This window comes from Oncorhynchus gorbuscha, linkage group LG15, assembly GCF_021184085.1.
Source record: "Oncorhynchus gorbuscha isolate QuinsamMale2020 ecotype Even-year linkage group LG15, OgorEven_v1.0, whole genome shotgun sequence".
Lineage (NCBI taxonomy): Eukaryota > Metazoa > Chordata > Actinopteri > Salmoniformes > Salmonidae > Oncorhynchus > Oncorhynchus gorbuscha.
Window position 1 is genome coordinate 53605667 of NC_060187.1, and position 12762 is coordinate 53618428.

The 12762-nt window shown below is 45.6% G+C and overlaps 1 pseudogene; it reads left to right on the forward strand.

Moving 5' to 3' along the window:
• Positions 1–561: 561 nt before the first annotated feature.
• LOC123997270 overlaps positions 562–12762 on the forward strand; it is a 22420-nt pseudogene continuing 10219 nt past the window's right edge.

Here is a 12762-nt window from a genome sequence, read left to right on the forward strand (position 1 = left end):
CACACACACACACACACACACACACACACACACACACACACACACACACACACACACACACACACACACACACACACACACACACACACACACACACACACACACACACACACACACACACACACACACACGTTCACATACTATTGAAGGTGACAGACCAAACTGCAGACAGGCAGAAAAAATGACTGACAGCTAGTTAATAATAAACAGACTAGACTAATAAATAATAAACATCTGGACTAATAAGCAGACAAATATGAAATGGACAGACGGCTAGGAGAACAAGAGACAGAGCAGGAGATGCGGCAGGTAGCCTAGTGGTTAAGAGTGTTGGGCCAGTAACGAAAAGTTGCTGGTTTGAATCCATGACTTGAATAGATGACAAATCTGCCCATGTTCCCTTGAGCAAGGCACTTAACCCTAATTGCTCCTGTAAGTCGCTCTGGATAAGAGCTTCTGCTAAATGACTCAAATGAGATGAGCAGAGAGACAAGAGAGACTGAGATTTTCCCAGCCTTCACTGATGTCTCTCCCTTTACCTGACTCTACCCCCCCCGCCCCCCTCCCAGTGGGCAGGAGCTGGTAACAGATCCGAGACTATGCAAGTCCAAGTCTCACCAGGACTCCGTCCTCTCCGCCCTCAACCAGCAGAGGAAGGATGGCCTACTCTGTGATGTCACCCTGGTCGCCGGCGACCAGAAGTTCCATGCCCATAAAGCAGTGCTGGCGGCCTGCAGTGATTACTTCCGGGTGAGTTTGGACCTGGGGAGGACACTACACTCTTAGAAAAAAAGAGTTATTCAGCTCTCCTCATAGGAGAACCCTTGAAGAACCCTTTAGCTGCTAGGTAGAATCCGTTTGGGTTCCATGTAGAACCCTTTCCACAGAGGGTTTGACATGGAACCCAAAAAAGTTATTGGAATCAAAAAGTATTCTACCTAGAACCAAAAAGGGTTCTCCTATGGGTACATCCAAATAACCCTTTTGGAACTCTTTTTCCTAAGAGTGTCGTTTGAAGTTGTATTGTCACGTGCACAAGTACAATGAAATACCTTTTTGCAGCTCTTTCCCAACAATGCAATAATCAATATCACTATTACTAATAAAGTAAAGTAGAACAAAAACACATGAGAAATAGAAATAATAAGAACAGGAGAAAGTAAGTAAGCTATATACAGGGTCAGTTCCAGGGTCAGTGCCAATATCATACAATGTGCAGGGATACTGAAGTGGTTAGGAGTAGATATGTATAGGGTGTAAGATGACTAGACATCAGAATAAATGATTTTATTTATTTATTTTTATTTCACCTTTATTTAACCAGGTAGGCCAGTTGAGAACAAGTTCTCATTTACATTTACATCTGTGGAGGTCGTAACAGGAGTTCTTGTCATCAGCCGTAGTCTCTGGGTGGCTGCGATAGACCTGTGTGTGGTAGCAATCCAGGGCTTTTGATTGGAGAAGCAGCTCACCTTCACTGTGGGGACAACATCGGTGATGCATTTCCTAATGAAGCCGGTCGCAGAGGTGGTTAGCTTGTCGATGCTATCAGCCAAGTCCCGGTGCAGTCCAGTAGCATAGCCTCTGATTCAGAGGCCCATTTATCTACGGAGAACGTCCCGGGTACTTTCTGTTTGAGCTTCTGCTTGTAGACAGGAGTATGATCTGATCTGATTGCAGGAGTCATGATCTGATTGCCGAACGGGGGATGAGGGAAGGCCTTGTATGCTTGCCTGTGAGTAGAGTAACAGTGATCTAGGACTTTATCACCCCTAGTGGTGAAGGAGACGTGTTGATGGAAGTTGGGTATTAGATGTCTTATTGACGCACAATTAAAATCACCGGCAACCAAAAAAAGCTGCCTCCAGGTTCATGGTTTCCTGCTTGTTTATGGGGCGGCAGGTAGCCTAGAGCATTGGGCCAGTAACCGAAAGGTTGCTGGATCGAATCCCCGAGATGACAAGGTAAAAATGTGTCGTTCTGCCCCTGAACAAGGCAGTAAACCCACTGTTCCCCGGTAGGCCGTCATTGTAAAAAAGAATTTGTTCTAACTGACTTGCCTGACTTGCATAGTTAAATAAAGGTTACAATATAATTTTAATGTATAATTCTAAGTGCCAGCTTGTTGTTTTTCTTGCCCTGAGGTGGAATATATACAGCAGTCATGATAACAGCTGAAAACTCTCATGAGATAGAAGGGTCGACATTTGACCATCAGGTATTCCAAGACGGGTGAACAATGGGTCAAGGCTTCCACTGGGCTAGAGTCAGCACACCATTTGCTGTTGATGAAGAGTCATACCCCTCCCCCTCTAGGATTTCTCTGAATCCAATGTCCTGTTCGCTTGGTGAATGGAGAATCCATCGAGTTGGATAGCCATGTTTCAGAAAAGCAGAGAATATTGCAGTTATGAGAGTCCTACTGATATCAAATTCACGATTGGAGGTCATCCATCTTATTATCAAGTGTCTGGCCAATAAAATGGAGGGAAGAGGTAGCCGGTTATCCCTTCACCTTAATCTTGGCAGGACATCCCCTCTCCTGCAATCTTTGCCTGCGTTTTGCCTTGGTTAGCCCAGGGCAGATGAGTTCGAATTGAGGTTTAGTAACTGCCGATCTGATGTTCAAAATTTCTTGTCGATCATGAGAACTGATAGTGGATACATTTCATCCAAAAAAAGTAAAGATAGACGCCAAAAGAAGCAAAGTTGGTTCAGAGCGCGAAAGACGGCCGGCCGCCTTACAGTGTTCCATCTTCTGTGCCAGTATGTAATGTCAGTGTAACGTCAACATCTGCCTTTGGAGGACATGGAACATATACAGTACAGTCTGCATGCACAGTATATTGACACAGTATATTGACACAGTATATTGACACAGTATATCTACACATACAATATACAGTGGGGCAAAAAAGTATTTAGTCAGCCACCAAATGTGCAAGTTCTCCCACTTAAAAAGATGAGGCCTGTAATTTTCATCATAGGTACACTTCAACTATGACAGACAAAATGAAGAAAAAAAACCGAGAAAATCACATTGTAGGATTATTAATGAATTTATTTGCAAATTATGGTGGAAAATAAGTATTTGGTCAATAATAAAAGTTGATCTCAATACTTTGTTAAATACCCTTTTTGTTGGCAATGACAGAGGTCAAACATTTTCTGTAAGTCTCACAAGGTTTTCACACACTGTTGCTGGTGTTTTGGCCCATTCCTCCATGCAGATCTCCTCTAGAGCAGTGATGTTTTGGGGCTGTTACTGGGCAACACGGACATTCAACTCCCTCCAAAGATTTTCTATGGGGTTGAGATCTGGAGACTGGCTAGGCCACTCCAGGACCTTGAAATGCTTCTTATGAAGCCACTCTTTCGTTGCCCGGGCGGTGTGTTTGGGATCATTGTCATGCTGAAAGACCCAGCCACGTTTCATCTTTAATACCCTTGCTGATGGAAGGAGGTTTTCACTCAAAATCTCACGATACATGGCCCCATTCATTCTTTCCTTAACACGGATCAGTCGTCCTGGTCCCTTTGCAGAAAAACAGCCCCAAAGCATGATGTTTCCACCCCCATGCTTCACAGTAGGTATGGTGTTCTTTGGATGCAACTCAGCATTCTTTGTCCTCCAAACACGACGAGTTGAGTTTTTACCAAAAAGTTATATTTTGGTTTCATCTGACCATATGACATTCTCCCAATCTTCTTCTGGATCCTCCAAATGCTCTCTAGCAAACTTCAGACGGGCCTGGACATGTACTGGCTTAAGCAGGGGGACACGTCTGGCACTGCAGGATTTGAGTCCCTGGCGGCGTAGTGTGTTACTGATGGTAGGCTTTGTTACTTTGGTCCCAACTCTCTGCAGGTCATTCACTAGGTCCCCCCGTGCGGTTCTGGGATTTTTGCTCACCGTTCTTGTGATCATTTTGACCTCACGGGATGAGATCTTGCGTGGATCCCCAGATCGAGGGAGATTATCAGTGGTCTTGTATGTCTTCCATTTCCTAATAATTGCTCCCACAGTTGATTTCTTCAAACCAAGCTGCTTACCTATTGCAGATTCAGTCTTCCCAGCCTGGTGCAGGTCTACAATTTTGTTTCTGGTGTCCTTTGACAGCTCTTTGGTCTTGGCCATAGTGGAGTTTGGAGTGTGACTGTTTGTGGTTGTGCAAAGGTGTCTTTTATACTGATAACAAGTTCAAACAGGTGCCATTAATACAGGTAATGAGTGGAGGACAGAGGAGCCTCTTAAAGAAGAAGTTACAGGTCTGTGAGAGCCAGAAATCTTGCTTGTTTGTAGGTGACCAAATACTTATTTTCCATCATAATTTGCAAATAAATTCATAAAAAATCCTACAATGTGATTTTCCATTTTTCTTTTTCTAATTTTGTCTGTCATAGTTGAAGTGTACCTATGATGAAAATTACAGGCCTCTCATCTTTTTAAGTGGGATAACTTGCGCAATTGGTGGCTGACTAAATACTTTATTGCCCCACTGTATATATACAACGTATGTGGACAACCCTTCAAATGAGTGGATTCGGCTATTTCAACCCCCCCATTGCTGACAGGTCTAAAATCACACAGCCATGCAATCTCCATAGACAGACATATGCAGTAGAATGGTCTTACTGAAGAGCTCAGTGACTTTCAACTTGGCACCGTCATAGGATACCACCTTTCCAAAAAGTCATTTCGTCAAATGTCTGCCCTGCTTGATCCTTCTCGGTCAACTGTTAAGTACTGTTATTGTGAATTGGAAATGTCTAGGCACAACAGTAGTTCTTGTGCTTTCAACCCCTTGAGGGGGGGGATAGTTGTAATAGTTGTAATTCAACTATGCTGTAGCCTATTTATAGATCATGTTTGCTGTGCCTATGTCTGAGGTCTCCTCTCTCTGTCTCTTGTCTCTCTCTCTCGCTCTCTCTCTGTCTGTGTGTGTGTGTTCTCAGGCCATGTTCAGTCTGTGCATGGTGGAGAGTGAGGCAGATGAGGTGACTCTTCAGCGAGTGACAAGTGTGGGACTGAAACATGCACTAGACTTTGCCTACACAGGACAGGTGAGTCTACAGTAGCACCTTCACCTACAGCTAGCCACCACATGTCCTCAAGTCACACACAGATACTGAATTGTACACACAAACATAGCTCACAAATATCCAGGCTAACACAAACTAAGAGTGACAATTTTCAGCTTTTCGTTAGCTGATTAAAGCTATAGCCCAGCCATACCCAACTGGCGGATCGCGGCCCGGATACTTGACCCCTAGGGGGCCCCCATTCATTTTGTTGAGTCACTCCGGTATCATATGAACGCACATAAAACATGACATACTGTGTAGAATTGCAGGAAATTTGCTTTAAAATGCAGAATCTTTCTCTCCGCCAAGAAGAGGGGTGTGAGCAGTTAGCAGTCATACGAGTCGCGATGTGGCGGTTTGTTACTATCCTGATAAATGATAATATCCATCCGGACTTTTGCCACCTAGTACATTTGTGTGAATGGACCTTCTAAAGTAGTGGTTGAGTACATCTGCTACAACCTATGCATGGATGTAATATCTAACCTAACTTGACCCTACAGTATGCCAGTGATTTCCCCTCCCTCCCCCCCTTTCTCTCTCCTCCCGCTCTCTCGCTTTCTTTCTCTTGCCTATCTCTCTTACCCCCCCATCTTTCTCTCCCTCTCTCTCTCTCTGCGGCGAGGAGTCAGGAGACCTATGCCCTGTGGCCCAGCAGTGAGAGGCTGGCTAGCTCGTAATTATTGCTAATTGCATTTCCACAGTGGAAATGAGCAGGGGGAGTTGTGTCGATGTAGGTCAGCAGCCGGCTGCCGTTCTGTTTCTTTCTGCTGAGATGATGAGAAGTGAGAAGTATGCTTATTTCAGTAAACAACCGCACAGCTAGTTGCTGAAATCCACCAGCCACATGTCAGGGGCCATAAAGGTTAGCAGACATGCTGTTGCTATATAGCCTACACTGAGAGGACGCACGCATGCACATTCGACATATTAGTCTGACTTTTTATTTGATGTTGCTAAAATCATGTATTTACATTTTTCTTTTTTCTTTTACCTTTATTTAATTAGGCAAGTCAGTTACAGAACAAATTCTTATTTTCAATGACGGCCTAGGAACAGTGGGTTAACTGCCTGTTCAGGGGCAGAACGACATGGCAATCACATGTAAATGTGATAGGTATCACAGTTGAGAGAAGAATAACTGTGTGTGAATAACAACGTATATAATAACACGCTAACTGCAACGCAATGACCCTTTTTTTAAATTCATGTTTTATAGACACTGAATATAAATATATAATATAAAGTGGGACCAACACATGTAGTCTGTTGAAGAACAGATAGCGTAAATAATGCCTTGTAAAGGCTTTCAGTGACACATGAGTGAAATCACATTAGTTTAAATGCTATTGCACAAAAAAAACACGCCTTGCCTGAGACCACAGTCACACACCCACACACATGAATCAGCAGCATTATATAAAGTGACCACTGGTCCTGAGTGCTTCTGTCATTTGAGTGTTTCCAGAATGGCACCCTATTCCATACATAGTGCACTACTTTTGACCAGAACCCTACGGGCACTATATAGGGAATATGATGTCATTTGGGACAGAACCTGTCTGCCTGGGGAGGTGAGCAGTGTGTGAGGTGGACAGGAAGTGGTCTCACTCAGGTCCTCTCCTCAGATACTGGAGCCAGGGGTAATTCAGGATGTTCTGTCGGCAGGAAGTCACCTTCAGCTGCTGGAGCTGCTCAGTCTCTGCTCACACTACCTCATCCAGGTGAGGAGTCAAGACAGACATATATATATATATATATATATATATATATATATATATATATATATATATATATATATATATACAGTCATATACAGCAGTACAGTCAAATAAACATGTGTATCACACACACACACATAAACACTGCAATTTCTTGTGTATATGGAGGGTCTACTCTCCATATGTTCAAGGTACTTCCTAACCACACAAAACCACACCTTAAACTCCCCTGTCACCACCAGAAAGATACATTAGCATGGCAATGGGCAAACCGTTGCATCACGTTATGGTAAACAGTGCTCTCATACACCGTCTGCTGGTGGAGAGAGAAATGGACACTGTTGCACACCATTGATTTCACTGCACTGTTGTCCCTGTAGACATGCTCACTATAAACACCGTATTATACAGTTAGACAGCAGTTAGAAGCTGAAGATGTAGGGAAAAGGCCCGGGTTAACATCAAATATAGATTCACTAGTTTTCTGTATAAGTGTTTTGTCTGTATGAAAGGCGACGTTGAACAGGTTATTCCTCTGTTAGTTTTTGTTTGAGCTGAATACTCACAGAGCCATGCAGTATATTGTACATGGCTCTGCTTACTGCCAGCAGATGGCAGTCTTATTCCACTCGCAATCTCCATTTTCTATTCTCTTGCCTCTTCTGCTCTCTCTCTCTCATACTCTGTGATCTACTTGAATAACAATGTTATTCAATCTCAATAGATTTAGTGATATATAAACTGCAGTTCAAAAACACCCCAAAGAAAATGTGGAACCCTGTGTGTGTGTGTGTGTGTGTGTGCATGTGAGGGATATTTAACTGTATGTCTGTGTGTGTGTTACTGGATGTATTAATTCAAACCCTACTACACCCCAACCGAGCACTCTGTTCTGCCACTTCTCGTGTCTTGGCCCTCCCACCCCTGCAAGAGGTCAGCTCCTGCTCAAAGCTCTGCTCTGTCCTGGCACCCCAACGGTGGTCCAAACTTCCACCTAACGTCAGGACAGCGGAGTCCCTGCCCATCTTCTGACATGTTTTGAAACCCTTCCTCCTCCAAGAGTATCTTAAATAAATCCTATGGCACCCCCCCCCCCATTTTTTTTGGAATGAAATAAAAACCTAAACTTGTCTTTTCCTGCTACTTTATTGTGGAAAGGTCACAGTCCCACGGCTGTGATATGTTGTTGTCTCGCCTAGCTATTCTAAGATGAATGCACTAATTGCAAGTCGCTCTGGAAAAGAGCATCTGCTAAATGACTAGCTGGGTTTCTCATCTCCACGACATGTACAGTTGAAGTCGGAAGTTTACATTTAAACTCAGTTTTTCACAATTCCTGACATTTAATTCAAGTAAAAATGCCCTGTCTTAGGTCAGTTAGGATCACCACTTTATTTTAAGAATGTGCAATGTCAGAATAATAGTCGAGACTGATTTATTTCAGCTTTTGTTTCTATCATCACATTCCCAGTGGGTCAGAAGTTTACATACACTCAATTAGTATTTGGTAGCATTGCCTTTAAATTGTTTAACTTGGGTCAAATGTTTTGGGTAGCCATCCACACGCTTCCCACAATAAGTTGGGTGAACTTTGGTCTATTCCTCCTGACAGAGCTGGTGTAACTGAGTCAGGTTTGTAGACCTCCTTGCTCGCACACGCTTTTTCAGTTCTGCCCACAAATTTTCTATGAGGTCAGGGCTTTTTGATGGCCACTCCAATACCTTGACTTTGTTGTCCTTAAGCTATTTTGCCACAACTTTGGAAGTACGCTTGGGGTCATTGTCCATTTGCAAGCTTTAACTTCCTGACTGATGACTTAAGATGTTGCTACAATATATCCAAATATTTTTTCTTCCTCATGATGCCATCTATTTTGTGAAGTGCACCAGTCCCTCCTGCAGCAAAGCACCCCCACAACATGATTCTGCCACCCCCATGCTTCATGGCTGGGATGGTGTTCTTCGGCTTGCAAGCGCCCCCCTTTTTCCTCCAAACCCAACAATGGTCATTATGGTCTAACAGTTCTATTTTTGTTTCATCAGACCAGAGGACATTTCTCCAAAAAGTATGATCTTTGTCCCCATGTGCAGTTGCAAAACTTAGTCTGGCTTTTTATGGCGGTTTTGGAGCAGTGGCTTCTTCCTTGCTGAGTGGCCATTCAGGTTATGTCGATATAGGACTTTGACTGTATTTGACTGTGGATATAGATACTTTTGTACCTGTTTCTTCCAGCATCTTCACAGGGTCCTTTGCTGCTGTTCTGGGATTGAATTGCACCAGTCACATCAAAGTACATTCATCTCTAGGAGACAGAACAGGTCTCCTTCCTGAGCAGTATGACTGCTGCGTGGTCCCATGGTGTTTATACTTACGTACTATTGTTTGTACAGATGAACATGGTACCTTCAGGCATTTGGAAATGTCTCCCAAGGATGAACCAGACTTGTGGAGATCTACACATTTCTTTTGAGGTCTTGGCTGATTCCTTTTGATTTTTCCATGATGTCAAGCAAAGATGCACTGAGTTTGAAGGTAGGCCTTGAAATACATCCACAGGTGTACCGCCAATTGACTCAAATTATGTCAATTAGCCTATCAGAAGCTTCTAAAGCCATGACATCATTTTCTGGAATTTTCCAGGCTGTTTAAAGGCACAGTCAAATTAATGTATATAAACCTCTGTCCCACTGGAATTGTGATCAAGTGAAATAATATGTCTGTAAACAATTGTTGGAAAAACTATGTGTCATGCACAAAGTAGATGTCCTAACCGACTTGCCAAATCTATAGGTTGTTAACAAGAAATGTGTGTAGTGGTTGAAAAATTAGTCTTAATGACTCCGACCTAAATGTAAACTTCCGACTTCAACTGTATATTTTTAGTATCGACTGACAGTGACTCGATGTAGTCGGGAAGTCCTGCCCGCCCGCAGCCGTCGCTGCTCAACTCCATTGGGATGGTACACGTGGTGGCGTTGTACTAAATAACTCCAATGTAAATGTATTTACCTCGTGAGTCTTTGCCCTATGCCCATGTGTCCACAACAGGAGCTGAACAGTGTTAACTACCTGGACCTGTACCGTGTTTCTGATCTGTTCCACCTCCCTGCTCTGGAGGAGGCTGTGGTCAGCTTCCTGGTAGAACACCTGTGTGAGCTGCAGCAGAGCCGCCTGGAGGAGGTGCTGCTGCTCCCCTACCGCCTCCTCAGGGATGTGTTGATGAGCGACCGCCTCACCTCCCTCAACGAGGAGGAGAACTGGCAGGTACACCGCACTGGCTCCTCACAGACACACACACACACACACACACACACACACATACACACACCCACACACACCCACACACACTATATATGCACACGATAAAATGCAGATATTCCATACAGCCAGACCCACACAGACTTTGATATACTACAACACACAGTGTGTCATTAAACATCAACTGGTCAATTTTCCTTGCCTGCACCAAAATGCACTCTTTATATTTATGTATAGGAGTGAATAGGAAATGAAGGTGTGTGTGTGTGTGTGTGTGTGTGTGTGTGTGTGTGTGTGTGTGTGTGTGTGTGTGTGTGTGTGTGTGTGTGTGTGTGTGTGTGTGTGTGTGTGTGTGTGTGTGTATATATATATGTATGAGGGATGAGTGAAGTGTGGCGGGGGGGGGCTATGCATTTTGACTGTTCATTTGCACCAATCAGGCCCCCCTCTCCCTTCTCCCCCCTCTCTGATTAGGCCCACTGCGGCTTCATCAGCGCCCCAATCCCCCAGCTGTCACTCCGGCCGCCCGTCTGATTGAAAACAATCAGGCCTCTGATGGCACAATTACCCTGACCCTTTAGCCAGGCGATTCTACCATAATCAGACCCTGATTAGGCTGCTTTGGGCCTCCTTCACTCTGCCGAGAAGGTTAATTTGGGCATCCGCCCGAAAAAACGTGCGGGCGCCAATACACAGCTGATATAGTTTGCCCGTCAATCATAGTCACACCGACTTCTCGCCGAGTCTCACGCTCTGGAAATCACATTTTCTTGGGTCTTTGTCTCCCCCCCCCCCTTCGCGCATTTGCCTTTCTCTGGCTGCTCTCTATCTCTCTGTCTCTCTGTCTCTCTGTCTCTCTCTCTTGGTCTCTCTGTCTCTCTCTCTCTCTCTTGTCTGTCTCTTTGGGGAGGAGGGGAGAGACACGGGAAGTTGATTTATTCTCTGCCCCGAGGAAGTTCTCTGATCCAGCGTGACCTTCAGTCAGCCTTCCCGGAGCGCACACACCCCTCCGCCACTTCAGAGGAGGGAGAGAGAGAGAGGAGTGTAGATAGCGAAACCGAGAAGAGGACAAAGCAGAGAGTGGAAGGGGATGGGGGGTGTAAATACTGTTGTGTTGGCGTAATTTTAGGATGTATTTAAGGAAGACCGAGCAAAAGGAGTGGCATTGACAGTAGCAGGACAATATATACAATGGATGTGTGACTATGTCTGTGTCTATGTAAATGTGTGTTTTGGTATGCTGTTTGTACAGAATGTGGTTTGAACGCATATATGAGCCAGTGCAATGTTTGAGTAGGATTTCAGTGTGTATCCAGTGTGCCTGCGAGTCAGGAGGAGGTGCTGACAGTGAACCGCTCCAGCTCAGTAATCTTGCTGTGCTGTAATAAGTTCCCTGTCTCTGTACTGATTGTGTTAAAAGCCACTTTGTTTCCCTGATAATGGTATCAGTGATCTTCAGCCATCTCGCCCACATTCACGGGCCACCGCCGCAGCTAAACAGCCTCCGATTGCTCTCACTGTTCAATTAAATCCCCTCTCTACTTCTCTCCTCTCCCGGTCCTCAACATAAGAATGTACCAGTGGAAATGTATGATGCTTGCACACAACCCACTAGTGTGTGTGTGTGTGTGTTTTGTATAAGTGTGTATTCGTTTGTATAAGTGTGTTTGTGTATACGGTAACACACTCGTCTTAATCTTGCAACACTGCTCTGTAGGCATTTGGAATGCTAATAAGAATGAATCGCTTCCCTCTTGTCTTCCTCTACCCCCTCTCCTCTTTAGCTGGTGGTGTGCTGGTTAGAGCATGACTGTCGGTACCAGTACAGAGAGGACCTGATACAGCACGTTCGTTACGGCCTCATGGACATGGCCGCCCTGCACCACGTGGCACAGTGCCACCCGCTGGTCCAGTCCAGTGCCACCGCCGCCGACCTAGTGGACGAGGCTCTAGAGTACCACCGAGCCACCTTCGCCCAACCCCTACGCCAGACCGCCCACACCAAGCCCCGCTTCCAGTCTCTCACCCTCTACATTGCCGGCGGGCACAAGCGCGAGGTGAGCCGCGTGCGGGAGCTGCGCTACTTCAACCCAGCCGCCCAGGAGAACGTGCGCGTGGCCGGGTGCTCCAACTGGAGCGAGCTGGCGCCATTGCCCGCTGGGCGCAGCCACCACTGCGTGGCCGTCATGGGCCACTTCCTGTTTGTCGTGGGTGGCGAGGTGGAGCATTCCACTGGGAGGACGTGTGCGGTGAGGACAGCTTGTCGGTATGACCCCCGGGGGAACCGCTGGACGGAGATAGCCTCCATGAAGGCGTGCAGGGAACACTTTGTCCTGGGGGCTCTGAGCCAGTACCTGTACGCGGTGGGGGGGAGGAACGAATTGAGACAGGTGCTGCCCACCGTGGAACGCTACTGTCCGAAGAGGAACAAGTGGACCTTCGTCCAGTCCTTTGACCGCTCGCTGTCCTGACGACCTGCTCTGGGTCTCAGGTACACACACACACACACACACACACACACACACACACACACACACACACACACACACACACACACACACACACACACACACACACGCACACACGCACACACGCACACACACACACACACACACACACACACACACACACACACACACACACACACACACACACACACACACACACACACACACACACACACACACACACACACAC